The 14597-nt window shown below is 39.1% G+C and overlaps 2 protein-coding genes across 2 annotated transcripts in view; one reads left to right on the plus strand and one right to left on the minus strand.

Annotated features, from left to right (window-relative positions):
- Positions 1 to 14597, minus strand: part of LOC125230214 (5-hydroxytryptamine receptor) — a 296357-nt gene that overhangs the window by 144629 nt on the left and 137131 nt on the right. The gene's annotated exons all lie outside the window — the stretch shown is intronic.
- The window catches only part of LOC125230730, a 41466-nt gene that overhangs the window by 842 nt on the left and 26027 nt on the right, over positions 1 to 14597 (plus strand). The window lies entirely within an intron of this gene.

Genomic DNA, 14597 nt, shown 5'->3' on the forward strand with positions numbered 1-14597 from the left:
AAATAACTGCCCGGAAAAGAAAATCCTGGCGAAGAAGGTACCCTGGTGGAATCCGGAGATAGCAAAACTCAGGAAAGAAACTAGGGCTGTCTTTAACGATGCCAAAAGAAGTAATGATTTTGAGCTCTACGCGCGAAAACTCACAGAGTATAGCAAGGCAGTGAGAAAAGCGAAAAGGAAAGCGTGGAAAAACCACTGCGATCAAATCGGTTCCATTCCGGAAGGCATGAGACTCACGAAGGCACTAGCCACAACGAAGTCAGTCCCACTCACCTCTATTAGAAGGAGTGATGGTGGAATGACTGAAACGGGGCTAGAGACCCTCAAGGTGATGTGTGCCACACACTTTCCAGGCTCGATAATAAATCAGAGTGTACCAGACGATGAACCAATTAGTGTTACGGAACAGTGCACTCGCACGACCAGGCATAATTGGGACACGTCGAAAAAGGTAGTAGACCACAACAAAATACAATGGGCATTATCGACATTTCAGCCATATAAAGCCCCGGGGCCAGATGGAATCTACCCCATACTACTACGAGAAGGCGCTAACGTACTTATACCCCACTTGAGTAGACTGTACAAAGCGTGTATTGCCTTCGGACATGTACCACGTGCATGGAGGTTAGTAAAGGTAACATACTTGCCCAAACCAGGCAAAGAGGATTACACAGAAGCCAAATCATATAGGCCCATAAGTCTATCATCATTTCTCCTTAAAACTTTGGAGAAACTGGTGGACAGACACATCAGGGATGGTCCGCTCAAGAGACATCCACTACACCGCTTGCAATGTGCATACCAGCCGGGCAAGTCCACGGAGACAGCACTACACCTGGTGACAACTAGAGCGGAGCAGGCCATAGAAAACAAAGAACTATGTCTTGCTGCATTTCTGGATGTCGAAGGTGCCTTTGATCGCACCACATATGGTGCAATCAATAATGCTGCACTCAAACATGGCATAGAACCTACCATCTGCCGCTGGATAGGTAATATGTTGAACAGCCGGCTAATTAAGTCCTCCCTCATGGGGGAAGAATTACTAGCCACAGCAACAAAAGGTTGTCCACAAGGTGGGGTTCTCTCTCCGACTCTATGGAGCCTGGTAGTGAACTCACTTTTGGAAGAACTAAATAAGGGCCCAGTATATACAGTGGGTTATGCAGATGATTTAGTGATACTCATAAACGGGAAATTCCCGGGAACGGTGTCAGAAATCATGAATACAGCACTGAGGCAAGTGGAGAGGTGGTGTAACCACCAACAACTCTCCATCAATCCAGGCAAAACAGTGGTAGTACCGTTTACCAGGAAAAGGGCCCTTACTGGCATGGAGCAACTAAGGCTCTATGGAAGGGTACTTGAACTTTCCAATGAAGTGAAATATCTAGGGGTAACACTAGACAAAGAACTGAACTGGAAAAGACACGTCGAACTGACCACAGCCAAGGCACTTAGAGTGTTTGGAATGTGTAGGTCAGCTTACGGCAAAACATGGGGTTTAAACCCAAAGGTACTAAGGTGGATCTACACCATGATGGTGAGACCTATAATCCTGTACGGAAGCCTGGCCTGGTGGCCAAGGACATTACTGAGCACATGCAAGGATGTCCTCATGAAGGTACAAAGGACAGCATGCATGGCTATAACGGGTGCGTTCAGAACGACGCCAACAGCAGCATTGGAGGTACTATTGGATCTCCCGCCGCTACATCTAGTGATACAGTCTGAGGCACTGAAATCGCTACACCGGCTGGCTTTAACAGGCCTCTGGAGCGATAGCATGCCGAAGACTAAACACACAAGCATGGAATACAACAATTCTATGGGAAGGCTGATGAGTATGGGCTGCGACAAAATGCAACCGAAATTCATCTTCCACAAAAACTTCAAAACCAAAGTCCATACTAGAGCCGAATGGAAGGAGGGGCTGGAGACACCCACCCCTGATGACAACACCATCATCTGGTATACAGACGGGTCCAAGATGGCATCTGGTACGGGCGCAGGCATTTATGCAAATGACTACAGTGGTAGTATCAGCATGGGCAATTATGCCACGGTCTTCCAAGCCGAGACATATGCAATAATTGCCTGTGTACATGAGAATATAGTTAGACAAATCCAAGGTAAGACTATCTATATACTCAGCGACAGTCAAGCGGCACTCAAAGCCTTCACATCGCCCAGAGTTACCTCTAGACTGGTATTAAACGGCATCCAAGCTCTTAACAAGCTTGGAAGGCAAAACAAGGTGCAACTGGTATGGATACCGGGGCACGAAGGCTTCATTGGCAATGAAAACGCTGATGAACTTGCCAAGGCCGGATCTGAAGACAACTTCATAGGTCCGGAACCTTATGTGGGCCTTTCACAAGGAACCATCAGAATGGCTATGAAAGACCAAACAAAGGCTAGTCACCAAAAAGAGTGGGATGCCCTGGTTGGTCTGAAGCATTCAAAGCTCTTTATGCAGAGGGTAGACTCTGGATGGAGCAAAAGCTAGGGAAGCTAGGCAAAAGACAACTCCAAATTATAACGGGGGTGTTCACAGGCCATTACGGGGTCAAAGGAATTTTGGCCAAGATGGGACACGCCGACAACACTGATTGTCGCATGTGTGGCGAAGAGGAAGAGACCGTCAGACATTTAATGTGTGAATGTCACGCCCTCGCCAGACAAAGAATGAAGAACTTTGGAGCAGGCTACCTGGCACCGAAGGACTTCAGAGAGCTACCCATGAGCCTCATCATCCGATACGTGGAGATGGTCGAGAAGCTCCTGAATAGCTGAAGGATCTTAGGATCGTAGGGGGTAATTGCACAAAAGATCCCGATGGGTCGAAGTGTATCCGTAAGGGCCCCCCCCCGCAGATTTAAGATAAGATAAGATAAGAGGGCTCGGGGGCGAAGCCCCCGCATAAAAGAAGATCAACGTAATATTTAAAATAAATTGGGTTAGGGTTTTCTTGTGACCCTTAAGTGCAAAAGTAAGAGGGGCTCGGGGGGCGAAGCCCCCCGCATAAAAGAAAGATCAACGTAATATTTAAAATAAGTTGGGTTAGGGCTTGTGACCCTTAAGAGCAAAAGTATGGGGGGGCTCGGGGGGCGAAGCCCCCCGCATAAAAAAAGATCAACGTAATATTTATAACAAATTAAGTTAGGGTTTTCTTGTGACCCTTAAGAGCAAAAGTAAGGGGGCTCGGGGGGCAAAGCCCCCCGCATAAAAGAAGATCAACGTAATATTTAAAATAAATTACGTTAGGGTTTTCTTGTGACCCTTAAGTGCAAAAGTAAGGGGGGCTCGGGGGGCGAAGCCCCCCGCATAAAAGAAAGATCAATGTAATATTTAAAATAAGTTGGGTTAGGGCTTTCTTGTGACCCTTAAGAGCAAAAGTAAGGGGGGCAAAAGTAAGGGCTTTATCAACGAAAAATTTCACGCCACGCCACTGCTAAGCACGTCGCGAAGGTCTACAGATCCTAGAGCCACTATCAGTCTTTTAGTTGCTTAGCAAACTGTCGCGTCCACGTTCCATATCCAGGTTCAACCCCACGCAAATATACTAGAGCGACTGAGAAAATTCAACCTTTTGTCTCTTTCCTACTCTGTAAGATGAAATCCTTAAGTTCTGTATTGCATTAATCTTCAAATTAGCGCAGCACTATGAATTTTTTTTTAAATGAATGACTTTATTGCAAGGCCCCCGCATAAAAGAAAGATCAATGTAATATTTAAAATAAGTTGGGTTAGGGCTTGTGACCCTTAAGAGCAAAAGTAAGGGTGCTCGGGGGGCGAAGCCCCCCGCATAAAATAAAGATCAACGTAATATTTAAAATAAGTTGGGTTAGGGTTTTCTTGTGACCCATAAGAGCAAAGAAAGGGGGGCTCGGGGGGCGAAGCCCCCCGCAAAAAAAGGATCATCGTAGTATGTAAAATAAGTTGGGTTAGGGTTTTCTTGTGACCCCTAAGAACAAAACTAAGGGGGGTTCGGGGGGCGAAGCCCCCTGCAAAAAAAAAAAATATCAACGTAGTATTCAAAATAAGTTGGTTTAGGGTCTTCTTGTGACCCTCAAGAGTATATAAACAAAAGGGGGGCTCGGGGGGCGAAGCCCCCGCATAAAAGAAAGATCAACGTAGTATTTAAAATAAGTTGGGTTAGGGTTTTCTTGTGACCCTTAAGAGCAAAAGTAAGGGAGGCTCGGGGGGGCAAAGCCCCCCGCATAAAAGAAGATCAACGTAATATTTAAAATAAATTACGTTAGGGTTTTCTTGTGACCCTTAAGTGCAAAAGTAAGGGGGGCTCGGGGGGCGAAGCCCCCGCATAAAAGAAAGATCAACGTAATATTTAAAATAAATTGGGTTAGGGTTTTCTTGTGACCCTTAAGAGCAAAGAAAGTGGGGCTCGGGGGGCGAAGCCCCCCGCATAAAAAAAGATCAATGTAATATTAAAATAAGTTGGGTTAGGGCTTTCTTGTGACCCTTAAGAGCAAAAGTAAGGGGGGCAAAAGTAAGGGCTTTATCAACGAAAAATTTCACGCCACGCCACTGCTAAGCACGTCGCGAAGGTCTACAGATCCTAGAGCCACTATCAGTCTTTTAGTTGCTTAGCAAACTGTCGCGTCCACGTTCCATATTCAGGTTCAACCCCACGCAAATATACTAGAGAGCGACTGAGAAAATTCAACCTTTTGTCTCTTTCCTACTCTGTAAGATGAAATCCTTAAGTTCTGTATTGCATTAATCTTCAAATTAGCGCAGCACTATGAAAAAATTTTTAAATGAATGACTTTATTGCGATAAACTTGGTACCTATACATCAGGTGGTATTAATTCTTATTAAGTAGCAATACGTGTTAAGCCACAAATGGCTTGCGAAATTCGCCTACTTGAAATAATATTTTTGTTTAAATTTTAAATATATTTCATTATTAACGACTAAAAAGTATAAAATAAATTTAAAGTTTAAAAAACTCTAGAAAAACACGCTTTTATAAATGCACGTAAAAGCCTAAAATAAATTATGGATCGTTCAAGTTGTCTCTATTGCTGGGATGAAGAGTAAACTATGTGCTTTTAATTATAATATTTGATTGTAAAAGCGTGGGGCGCTGTAACAGGAAAAATTTTTTGTATAACTTGCTTAGAAATCAAGTTAAGCCATATTACGAGAAGCAGTTTACACAGATTGGCGCGCTAACTGGACTTGCAGCACGACTGCAGCGCCCCACGCTTTTAGAATCAAATATTATAATTAAAAGCACATAGTTTACTCTTCATCCCAGCAATAGAGACAACTTGAACGATCCATAATTTATTTTAGGCTTTTACGTGCATTTATAAAAGCGTGTTTTTCTAGAGTTTTTTAAACTTTAAATTTTTTGTAAAGTAGTTGTTATACCGTGTAAATAATGTTGTTAGATTTGCCTGACGCCTGTGTGTTGAGAGAAAAGCTGTATTTTAGTACTTTCTTAAGTATATTTTTCATCACCCGCGGTCCGATCTGCTACAGACATAGATGCAAAATTTCATTCGTGGTTCACGATAGTACCTCTGCAAAGAGTCGCTGTTAGTGTATTAGGTTTTTGGTTTGCAGCGTAATGCGATCGAAACGGCCAATCGGATTAGTGGCGACTTGGCGAGCACGAAATTTTTCACTGGCTATTTTTCTACACCGGTTCGGGAAAAAACATTGAGGCAAGTATTCACCGTTTATTACAGAAGACCGAGTGAGTATAAATATAATTTCATTATTTCGTATATCCATACTTACTAATATTATAAATGAGAAAGTGTGTGTGTCTGTTTGTTTGTCCGTCCTTCACGGAAAAACGGAGCGACGAATTGTCGTGATTTTTAAATGGAGATAGTTGAAGGGATAGAGAGTAACATAGGTTACCTTTTGTCTCTAAAGCTCTAATTCATAATTCATATATTGGATCCATGATTATATTAGGTGATTCATATACACATCGGTTTCACATGGACCCAGATAGCCCAGCAAGTCTTAAATGTAAACTATTCTATGTGTAACAGACTACAATGTTTGAAGTTTATCGTTATAGGTATGTAATGGACAGTTTATAATATCCGTATATTCATTTAAATACTTTCCATTCAATAATATAAATAATATACTATAAATAGTTTCCGTTCCGTATATGTGTTTATTTCATTCTGCGCATAAAGGTTTTGGGTGGCATTCTAACTTAAAACATATGTGTATATTATTTTATTTCATGCTGTAAATGTCAGCTGTTTTGTGCGCCTAATAAAAAAATAACCTAACCAAAAAATTCTAATTTTGAATAATATCCCTGACACAGACATGGTTAAGAAGTAAGAACACTCCCGAACACTCAGCTTCCAAACAAAAGAAAACTAAATCTAAATTGGTTCATCCGTTCGGGAGCTATGATGCCACAGACAGACAGACGGACACGTCAAACTCTTCACACCCCGTCGTTTTTACGTTGAGAGTTAAAAATACCTAACCTAACTAGAAAAAGGTTACTGCGTATTTCAAACATTTAACTTGTTTATTATAATTTAATTCTGATTCAAAATTAAATTACTACGTTTCCTGTTTTCAGCAGATATTAAATTCTCTGGACGGTGCACTAAGTATGGCCGTCGCCAAGTCATTTGTATTAAGACTGAGGTTTTGCATAAAATGAGAGTTAACAGATAATTTTAAATAGATTTGCATTTTATGAACCTGTTAGTTCAAAAGCTTGGATTATTAATCGCGCACCGACGACAAGCAGTTATAGAGAGAGCTTTTAATGAAAAACCATCTGGAAAAAGTATTAAAATGTTTTACTGAAAAACTACTGTAGACGGTCAAGCAAATCTTATCACTAAAAGCCGGCCAAGAGCGTGTCGGGCCACGCTCAGTATAGGGTTCCGTAGTTTTCCGTATTTTTCTCAAAAACTACTGAACCTATCAAGTTCAAAATAATTTTCCTAGAAAGTGTTTATAAAGTTCTACTTTTGTGATTTTTTTCATATTTTTTAAACATATGGTTCAAAAGTTAGAGAGGGGGGGACGCACTTTTTTTTCCTTTAGGAGCGATTATTTCCGAAAATATTATTATTATCAAAAAACGATCTTAGTAAACCCTTATTCATTTTTAATTACCTATCCAAAAATATATGACACGTTGGGGTTGGAATGAAAAAAAAAATCAGCCTCCACTTTACATGTAAGGGGGGTACCCTTAAAAAACATTTTTTCCATTTTTAATTTTTGCACTTTGTCGGCGTGATTGATATACATATTGGTACCAAATGTCAGCTTTCTAGTGCTAACGGTCACTGAGATTATCCGCGGACGGACGGACGGACGGACGGACGGACGGACGGACGGACGGACGGACGGACAGGCAGACATGGCGAAACTATAAGGGTTCCTAGTTGACTACGGAACCCTAAAAAGGCAGCAAATTTGATAATTTTAGGATTTACCAGCACATTTGACGACCGGTCTGGCGCAGTTGGTAGTGACCCTGCCTGCTAAGCCGACGGTCCGGGTTCGAATCCCGGTAAGGGCATTTATTTGTGTTATGAACACAGATATTTGTTCCTGAGTCATTAATGTTTTCTATGTATATATATGTATGGTTTCCTTCGGAAACGTTCGTATTTGTCATGCTAGTTTAGTCAATGTCAGTACATCTTGTACATCTTGTACTGACACTGATTGAAATAGCATGACACGTTCGTACGTTTCCGTAACAATTCGAAGGCCGGCAAATCTTTCCGCACTACATCTGTAAAGTTTGGTTGAAATCCCTCAAGAAAATATGACAAGACTTTATTCAAGGTATTTTTATCTTTTAATCAAGACACTCTATCCGTTCTTAATCCGCAACCGTAGGCCATCACAGCGACCTCTGCTTAAGCGCGTCGTAAAACTTAATGAAAAAACTTATCAAGTGGCGAACCACTCGCAATTGTAGCCAGATTGCTGCAACTTACAGGACCGTTCAAACTTACTCTACACCCTGTTTTTAGGGTTCCGTAGTCAACTAGGAACCCTTATAGTTTCGCCATGTCTGTCTGTCCGTCCGTCCGTCCGTCCGTCCGTCCGTCCGTCCGTCCGTCCGTCCGTCCGTCCGTCCGCGGATAATCTCAGTAACCGTTAGCACTAGAAAGCTGAAATTTGGTACCAATATGTATATCAATCACGCCAACAAAGTGCAAAAATAAAAAATGGAAAAAAATGTTTTATTTATTTAAAGTGGGGGCTGATATTTTTTTTCATTCCAACCCCAGCATGTGATATATTGTTGGATAGGTATTTAAAAATGAATAAGGCTTTACAAAGATCGTTTTTTGATAATATTGATATTTTCGGAAATAATCGCTCCGAAAGGAAAAAAAAGTGCGCCCCCCCCCCCCTCTATCTTTTGAACCATATGTTTAAAAATATGAAAAAAATCACAAAAGTAGAACTTTATAAGGACTTTCTAGGAAAATTGTTTTGAACTTGATAGGTTCAGTAGTTTTTGAGAAAAATACGGAAAACTACGGAACCCTACACTGAGCGTGGCCCGACACGCTGTTGGCCGGTTTTTATTGAACTCCGTTAACTTTAAGGAAAGATTCTTTAGTTCAAATACAATCAATTTCCCTAAGAAACTAGCCTCTTAACTTTAACGGTTATCGAATTATTAAAAAAAATATATATAATTATATTACTGAACACGCGTGTGGCATCCCTTACCAGTACCACATCCTAATGTTATTTGTTTTGACATGTGCTGTCAAACACTTGACAATGACTTTAATGTTATGATTATGTATGGAAACGAAAAATATTTTTTTTCGAAATTAACAAAAAGCGATATACAGAGTGGTTCCTGATGATGGACCCAACTGCGTGTCGAATTAACGGAAAACAAAAAAAAACACGGCGTATTATCTAATGGATATCGTTCGTTGTCGGCTTGGTTGAAATTTAGTTTAAAATGTATTCTAAGCCTAGTGGCATCGATTGCAGACGTTTTTGCTAATCATACCTAAGTTAAAAAAAGGAGTTTGAGCATATAAATAACCTGAAATATTATATTTATTCACATACACATAATTATATAAGAAACAAAGACTAAACTTCAAAGCTAGCCTACTTAAGTGTTACAGTATCTAAAATAGGCCCTTGAGCCATTTTGACCATAAATTAACTGTTCGTTCTGCTTCCATTATGTACCTGAAACAAACAAATAGAAAACGTTATTTAAACATTCAGTCGTAATTGGAATTAACGAAAATTATCACAGATTTAGGTACGAAGGTGTGAAGGTACCGCACATTTTTTTAAATTTATTTATGACAAAAGAAAAAACAAAATATGTTCTTCAAACTAGTTTAAGAAAGAAACAGGGTAAAGAATAATATCAGAAGAAGATCTTATCTCATCTCACTTGACTTTTTTTGTTATTCAGAAGTCATGCTTCTTCAAAAATATAGCACATTTATCATGTCATTTATCATGTATCAGTGTCATGTTTTTTTCATGTCTCTGTTTAGCCCGATGGTTGACTGGTAGAGAATGCCATTAGGCATTAAGTCCGCCATTTGTACATTTTTGTTTTATTTGTGCAATAAAGTTTAAATAAATAAATAAATTTATTAAAGAAAATAACAAACACAACTGAACAAGTATAAATGATTTCATTCTAGTTCGCTAAAATTGAAAAGCGTTGCATGTTTTCTTTTACTCATTGGAATAAATTTTCAGTACGCTGGTATTAACAGTAGGTACGTCATTTTAAAAACATATGTGTGACAAATATATTGTAAACTATATCGCATCGGTACGTCCCTATCGCACTTAAAAATAGTGCGAAAAGGACGTCGTAACGTTATATCGCTTATCACGCAATCATGCCTGGGTAAAGTTAATATCGTAAGCGATTGCAACGTTGAGACTTTTGAATGATTCACGGTTATTTTCATTAGACTTATATTGACCGGGATATAGATACTGCGTCGCAATATCGGGAGCTCGACAAAAATCAAAAAGGTAATCACGGTCTATATCCCGGTCAATACAAGTCTAATGATTGTAACGTTGGCAACACAGAACTAAATCAAGATAGAAGGAAAAAGTGTATCTACTTCGCGTGCGGAAAAGTTAAATAGCGAGCAACATTGTTCGCCGCGCAAGTCAGTCTGCTCCCGATCGCTGCCCGCGAGTGACATACAGTGAAAAATACAAAATGGGTCGGTATTCGATAATTAACTGTTCAAACACCACCAATAAAAGCAAAAGTGTTAAACAAAGTGTTTCCTATCATCGGTAAGTACCATTTGTCCTAAAATATTTTTTATTAAATAAAAAACACGATTTTCCTATTTTTATCATCAAAACATTAGCTGACGTACGGCCGTCAAACTAGTTTTCCATTGCGGCTTTAATTTGACGAGTCCGACTTGGCGTGCGTTTAAAACAAGCGATATAAAAATAGGCTATTCAAATTGTCGAGACAAAGTGAAGGTAGATTTGTTATTTTGTCCGTCGAACTCACGTCGAACTTAAGAATAGTGGTGCACCACGGAACTATATCGTCATGTATGCTGCGATTTCCTTATTCGATTTAAATCGATTTTGCGAAGCAGTGGAAATTATAATTATGTTTTTATATTGTTATGAAACTATACATATAAAGTACGAGTGAAAAGTAAATTCAACTTTAAAATAGGTTACAGTTACGGTATTAACGTTGAATTTGTGGTTGGCAGAAAAACAAATACAAACATAATACGCTCTATATTTATTATGAATAAAAATAACTCTAAAAATGTGTTAATGGTTAATTATATTTATATATTACTAAAAGTTGTAACAAATAACATGAGGATAATGAAGTGAGTACATGGTCGATTTTCTTAAAAATATTACGAAATATTAACTAGTATTAATACCTACCTACTAAAATCTTTGTTCCTGGCCTTAGGCAAATTATATACCTACTAGTGAATTGTTTGTCATCACACGAATACAGGTATATACTTCATTTCACAACGAAGATGAACATCCGATATTTTTAACTTCGGCGGGCATCCCGGACGCAACCTCCACAATCGATCGAATGGGTTACGCGGCGACAACGTTCCCATCACTAAAGTACACTCGTGACGTCATATGCTCGACACAAAACGTTACACGCTCGGTTTCGCTGTTAATCGCCGAGCATTTTCCTTCTATCTTGATTTAGTTCTGTGGTTGGCAAAGTACCCAGGCAACGCTCACGAAACGAAACGCGTAGATATCTATCTCTATCGCTCTTGCTATTGGCGTGACAGAGCCAGACTACCTTTAGCGGCGTTTCGTTTTCGTTTCGCGTCGCAGAAATGCCATTCAGCTATGGAACCTGAGCTGACTCAGTCATCACACGTACTAAAAGCCGGAACTCCCTCGTCATCACTCAATTGTCAATTAGATACTATCCAAGAGTAATTAGTGTAATTGAATCGCCTAATGGTGCCTATACACTGTACAGCTTCCGGTACAATCTCCCTCGAGATTGTACCTTGGCTTTTTAGTGTTCCGTAGTCAACTAGGAACCCTTATAGTTTCGCCATGTCTGTCTGTCCGTCCGTCCGTCCGTCCGCGGATAATCTCAGTAACCGTTAGCACTAGAAAGCTGAAATTTGGTACCAATATGTATATCCATCACGCCAACAAAGTACAAAAATAAAAAATGGAAAAAAATATTTTATTAGGGTACCCCCCCTACATGTAAAGTGGGGGCTGATATTTTTTTTCATTCCAACCCCAACATGTGATATATTGTTGGATAGGTATTTAAAAATGAATAAGGGTTTACTAAGATCGTTTTTTGATAATATTAATATTTTCGGAAATAATCGCTCCTAAAGGAAAAAAAATTGCGTCCCCCCCCTCTAACTTTTGAACCATATGTTTAAAAAATATGAAAAAAATCACAAAAGTAGAACTTTACAAAGACTTTCTAGGAAAATTGTTTTGAACTTGATAGGTTCAGTAGTTTTTGAGAAAAATACTGAAAACTACGGAACCCTACACTGAGCGTGGCCCGACACGCTCTTGGCCGGTTTTTTTACTTAATATAGTCCATTACGCTGTTAGTATTTTTCCTACCGTAAAAAAATATGCGAATGACACAAACGCTCACGAAACGAAACGCTCTATCGCTCTTGCGTATTGGCGCGACGCAGTGGCAGACTACCTTTCGCGGCGTTTCGTTTTCGTTTCGCGTCCCAGAAATGTCGTTCGGCCTGAAAATAGGCCCGTGTCGGAAAATAGGCCCGTGTCGGAAAATAGGCCCGTGTCGGAATTTTCTGCGGCCGCGGACATGAATAGGTACTTACGCTTAGACTTGTTTTTAACCCCCGACGCAAAAACGACGGGGTGTTATAAGTTTGACGTGTCTGTCTGTCTGTCTGTTTATCTGTCTGTCCGTAGTTCTCAAACGGATGAACCGATTTTGATTTAGTTTTTTTTTGTCTGAAAGCTGAGTTAGTCGGGAGTGTTCTTTCTTAGCCATGATTGAATTCATGAAAATCGGTCCACTATATCGCGGTCGGAAGTTTTTTCAAAATTTTAATTTTGTGGGTAGGTTATATATAGGCTTAACGGGACGGAGGTTCGGCAGAATACAGTTACACTTGAAATATACTTAAGCTCTTGTTATTCGATTTATTTGGAATTAACGAAAAATCGTTAAAATATATGTTTGTTTACTTGTCATTTTTTGACATTTGCCAATTAAAGTTCACATGATAGGTGGCGTTGTTATAGAATTACTGTCAAAGTAAAATGTGTAGACACAGTAAATAGACTGCCATCTCTCGACACAGGATTAAAACTTTTGTGTGATTTTATTCATTTTCGTTCAATTTAAAAGGTCGTATTGCTCGTAAATGTTTCTGCTTGATTTAAATAAAAAATGCTTATTTCTATGTACTAATTCCGGAAACATTAAAAAAATAAAAAAGTTCTATGAAAATTTATGAAAGTTTCACATCAAATATAGAAAATATAAATTTATGAAATGGAAAGTTTCAATCTGAATACAAAGTAGAGGAAAATTTCTCAGTATTTCTTATCTTGAAAATTTTGCAATTTTGGAAAGTTTCCGTCAGCACATCAGTAAGTAGTACCAGTATAATAAAGAGTACTATCGTACTGTATAACCACTCCCGCTCCCCGCTGAAAGTACCGCTCACCCCCTCTCGGTTACCTCACAGTTACCGCCTGTCAACGCGAATAGTCGACCTGTCATATTTCACTCATACAAGCATGGTACGCGTTCTCCTACACGAGCTTAGACTGTGTGCTAAGAACGCGCCTCTTTCATATATTTGATCGCCAGTGTCCGAGGTGTGTCAGTACAGTAGGTACCTACTCTTAGGTGTCCTCTGCCCTAATTCAGAAATTCAGGACATAAAGGCCCGGAAGTCGCCCGCCATGACAAAATTGTCAATTAGATACCCAACATCAATTAGTGTAAGTTTAATCACCTAATGGTGCCTACACACTACACAACTTCCGGTCAATCTCTAGGGACCGTCATCTCGAGTCCTTTCGTATTCGGCTGTCAAAGTAAAGGTACGGGAAAATATGTGAAGATTACTCCACCAACAAATGCTCTTAATAAGTTTGGCTAACGTTTTGTGTTTTTACGTAGGTATCTACTAAAAAATAGTAACAATAACCTAACCACATAATTAAAATTTTGAAAAAACCCCCGACCGCGAAATAGTAGACCGACTTTCATGAAACATGGCTAAGAACATTTGTAAATTTAAGAAAACATAAAAAACATTTGTAAATTTAAGAAAAACTGTGATATACATAATATAAACACTAGAAATAAGCATAAGCTTGCAGTGCCCTTCACTCGGCTCCATAAAATTAAAAAATCATTCATGGGTAATCGTGTAAGATTTTATAACAAACTTCCTAATGCTATCACTGAACTGTCTTTTAATCGATGTAAACATTATGTAAAGCGTATACTGATCTCTAAAGCCTACTATAGCACACAAGACTACATGAATGATGAAACACCATGGGATACAAGTATTGCTGAAAACCATTAATTATATAGCTTATTAATGATGATATTGATAATTTAATGTATTTTTATACAATTTTTTTGACATTTAGAATTTATTCTAGAAGTTTTTAGACTAGTATTTTTTTATACGATTTAGATTGATATCATTTTATTAAATCAATGTAGTTTTAAAACAATATTGTTTATTGCACCAATAAATTGCTCTAATATTTAGAATAAGATGAATATTGTACACTGTTGACAATTTAAAAGTGCTTATTGTAAGCATATTTGAATAAAGAATATTTTGATTGATTGATTGAACACTCCCAACTTACTCAGCTTTCAGATAAAAAAAACTAAATCCAAATCGGTTCATCCGTTCGGGAGCTACGATGTCACAGACAGACAAACACACAGTCAGACAGACAAACAGACAGACAGACAGACACACACACAGACAGACACGTCAAACTTATAACACCCTGTCGTTTTTGCGTCGGGGGTTAAAAATACTTTGGTAACCATTTGCTTTGCTTCATTCGG

This window comes from Leguminivora glycinivorella, chromosome 10, assembly GCF_023078275.1.
Source record: "Leguminivora glycinivorella isolate SPB_JAAS2020 chromosome 10, LegGlyc_1.1, whole genome shotgun sequence".
Taxonomy (NCBI): Eukaryota; Metazoa; Arthropoda; class Insecta; order Lepidoptera; family Tortricidae; genus Leguminivora; species Leguminivora glycinivorella.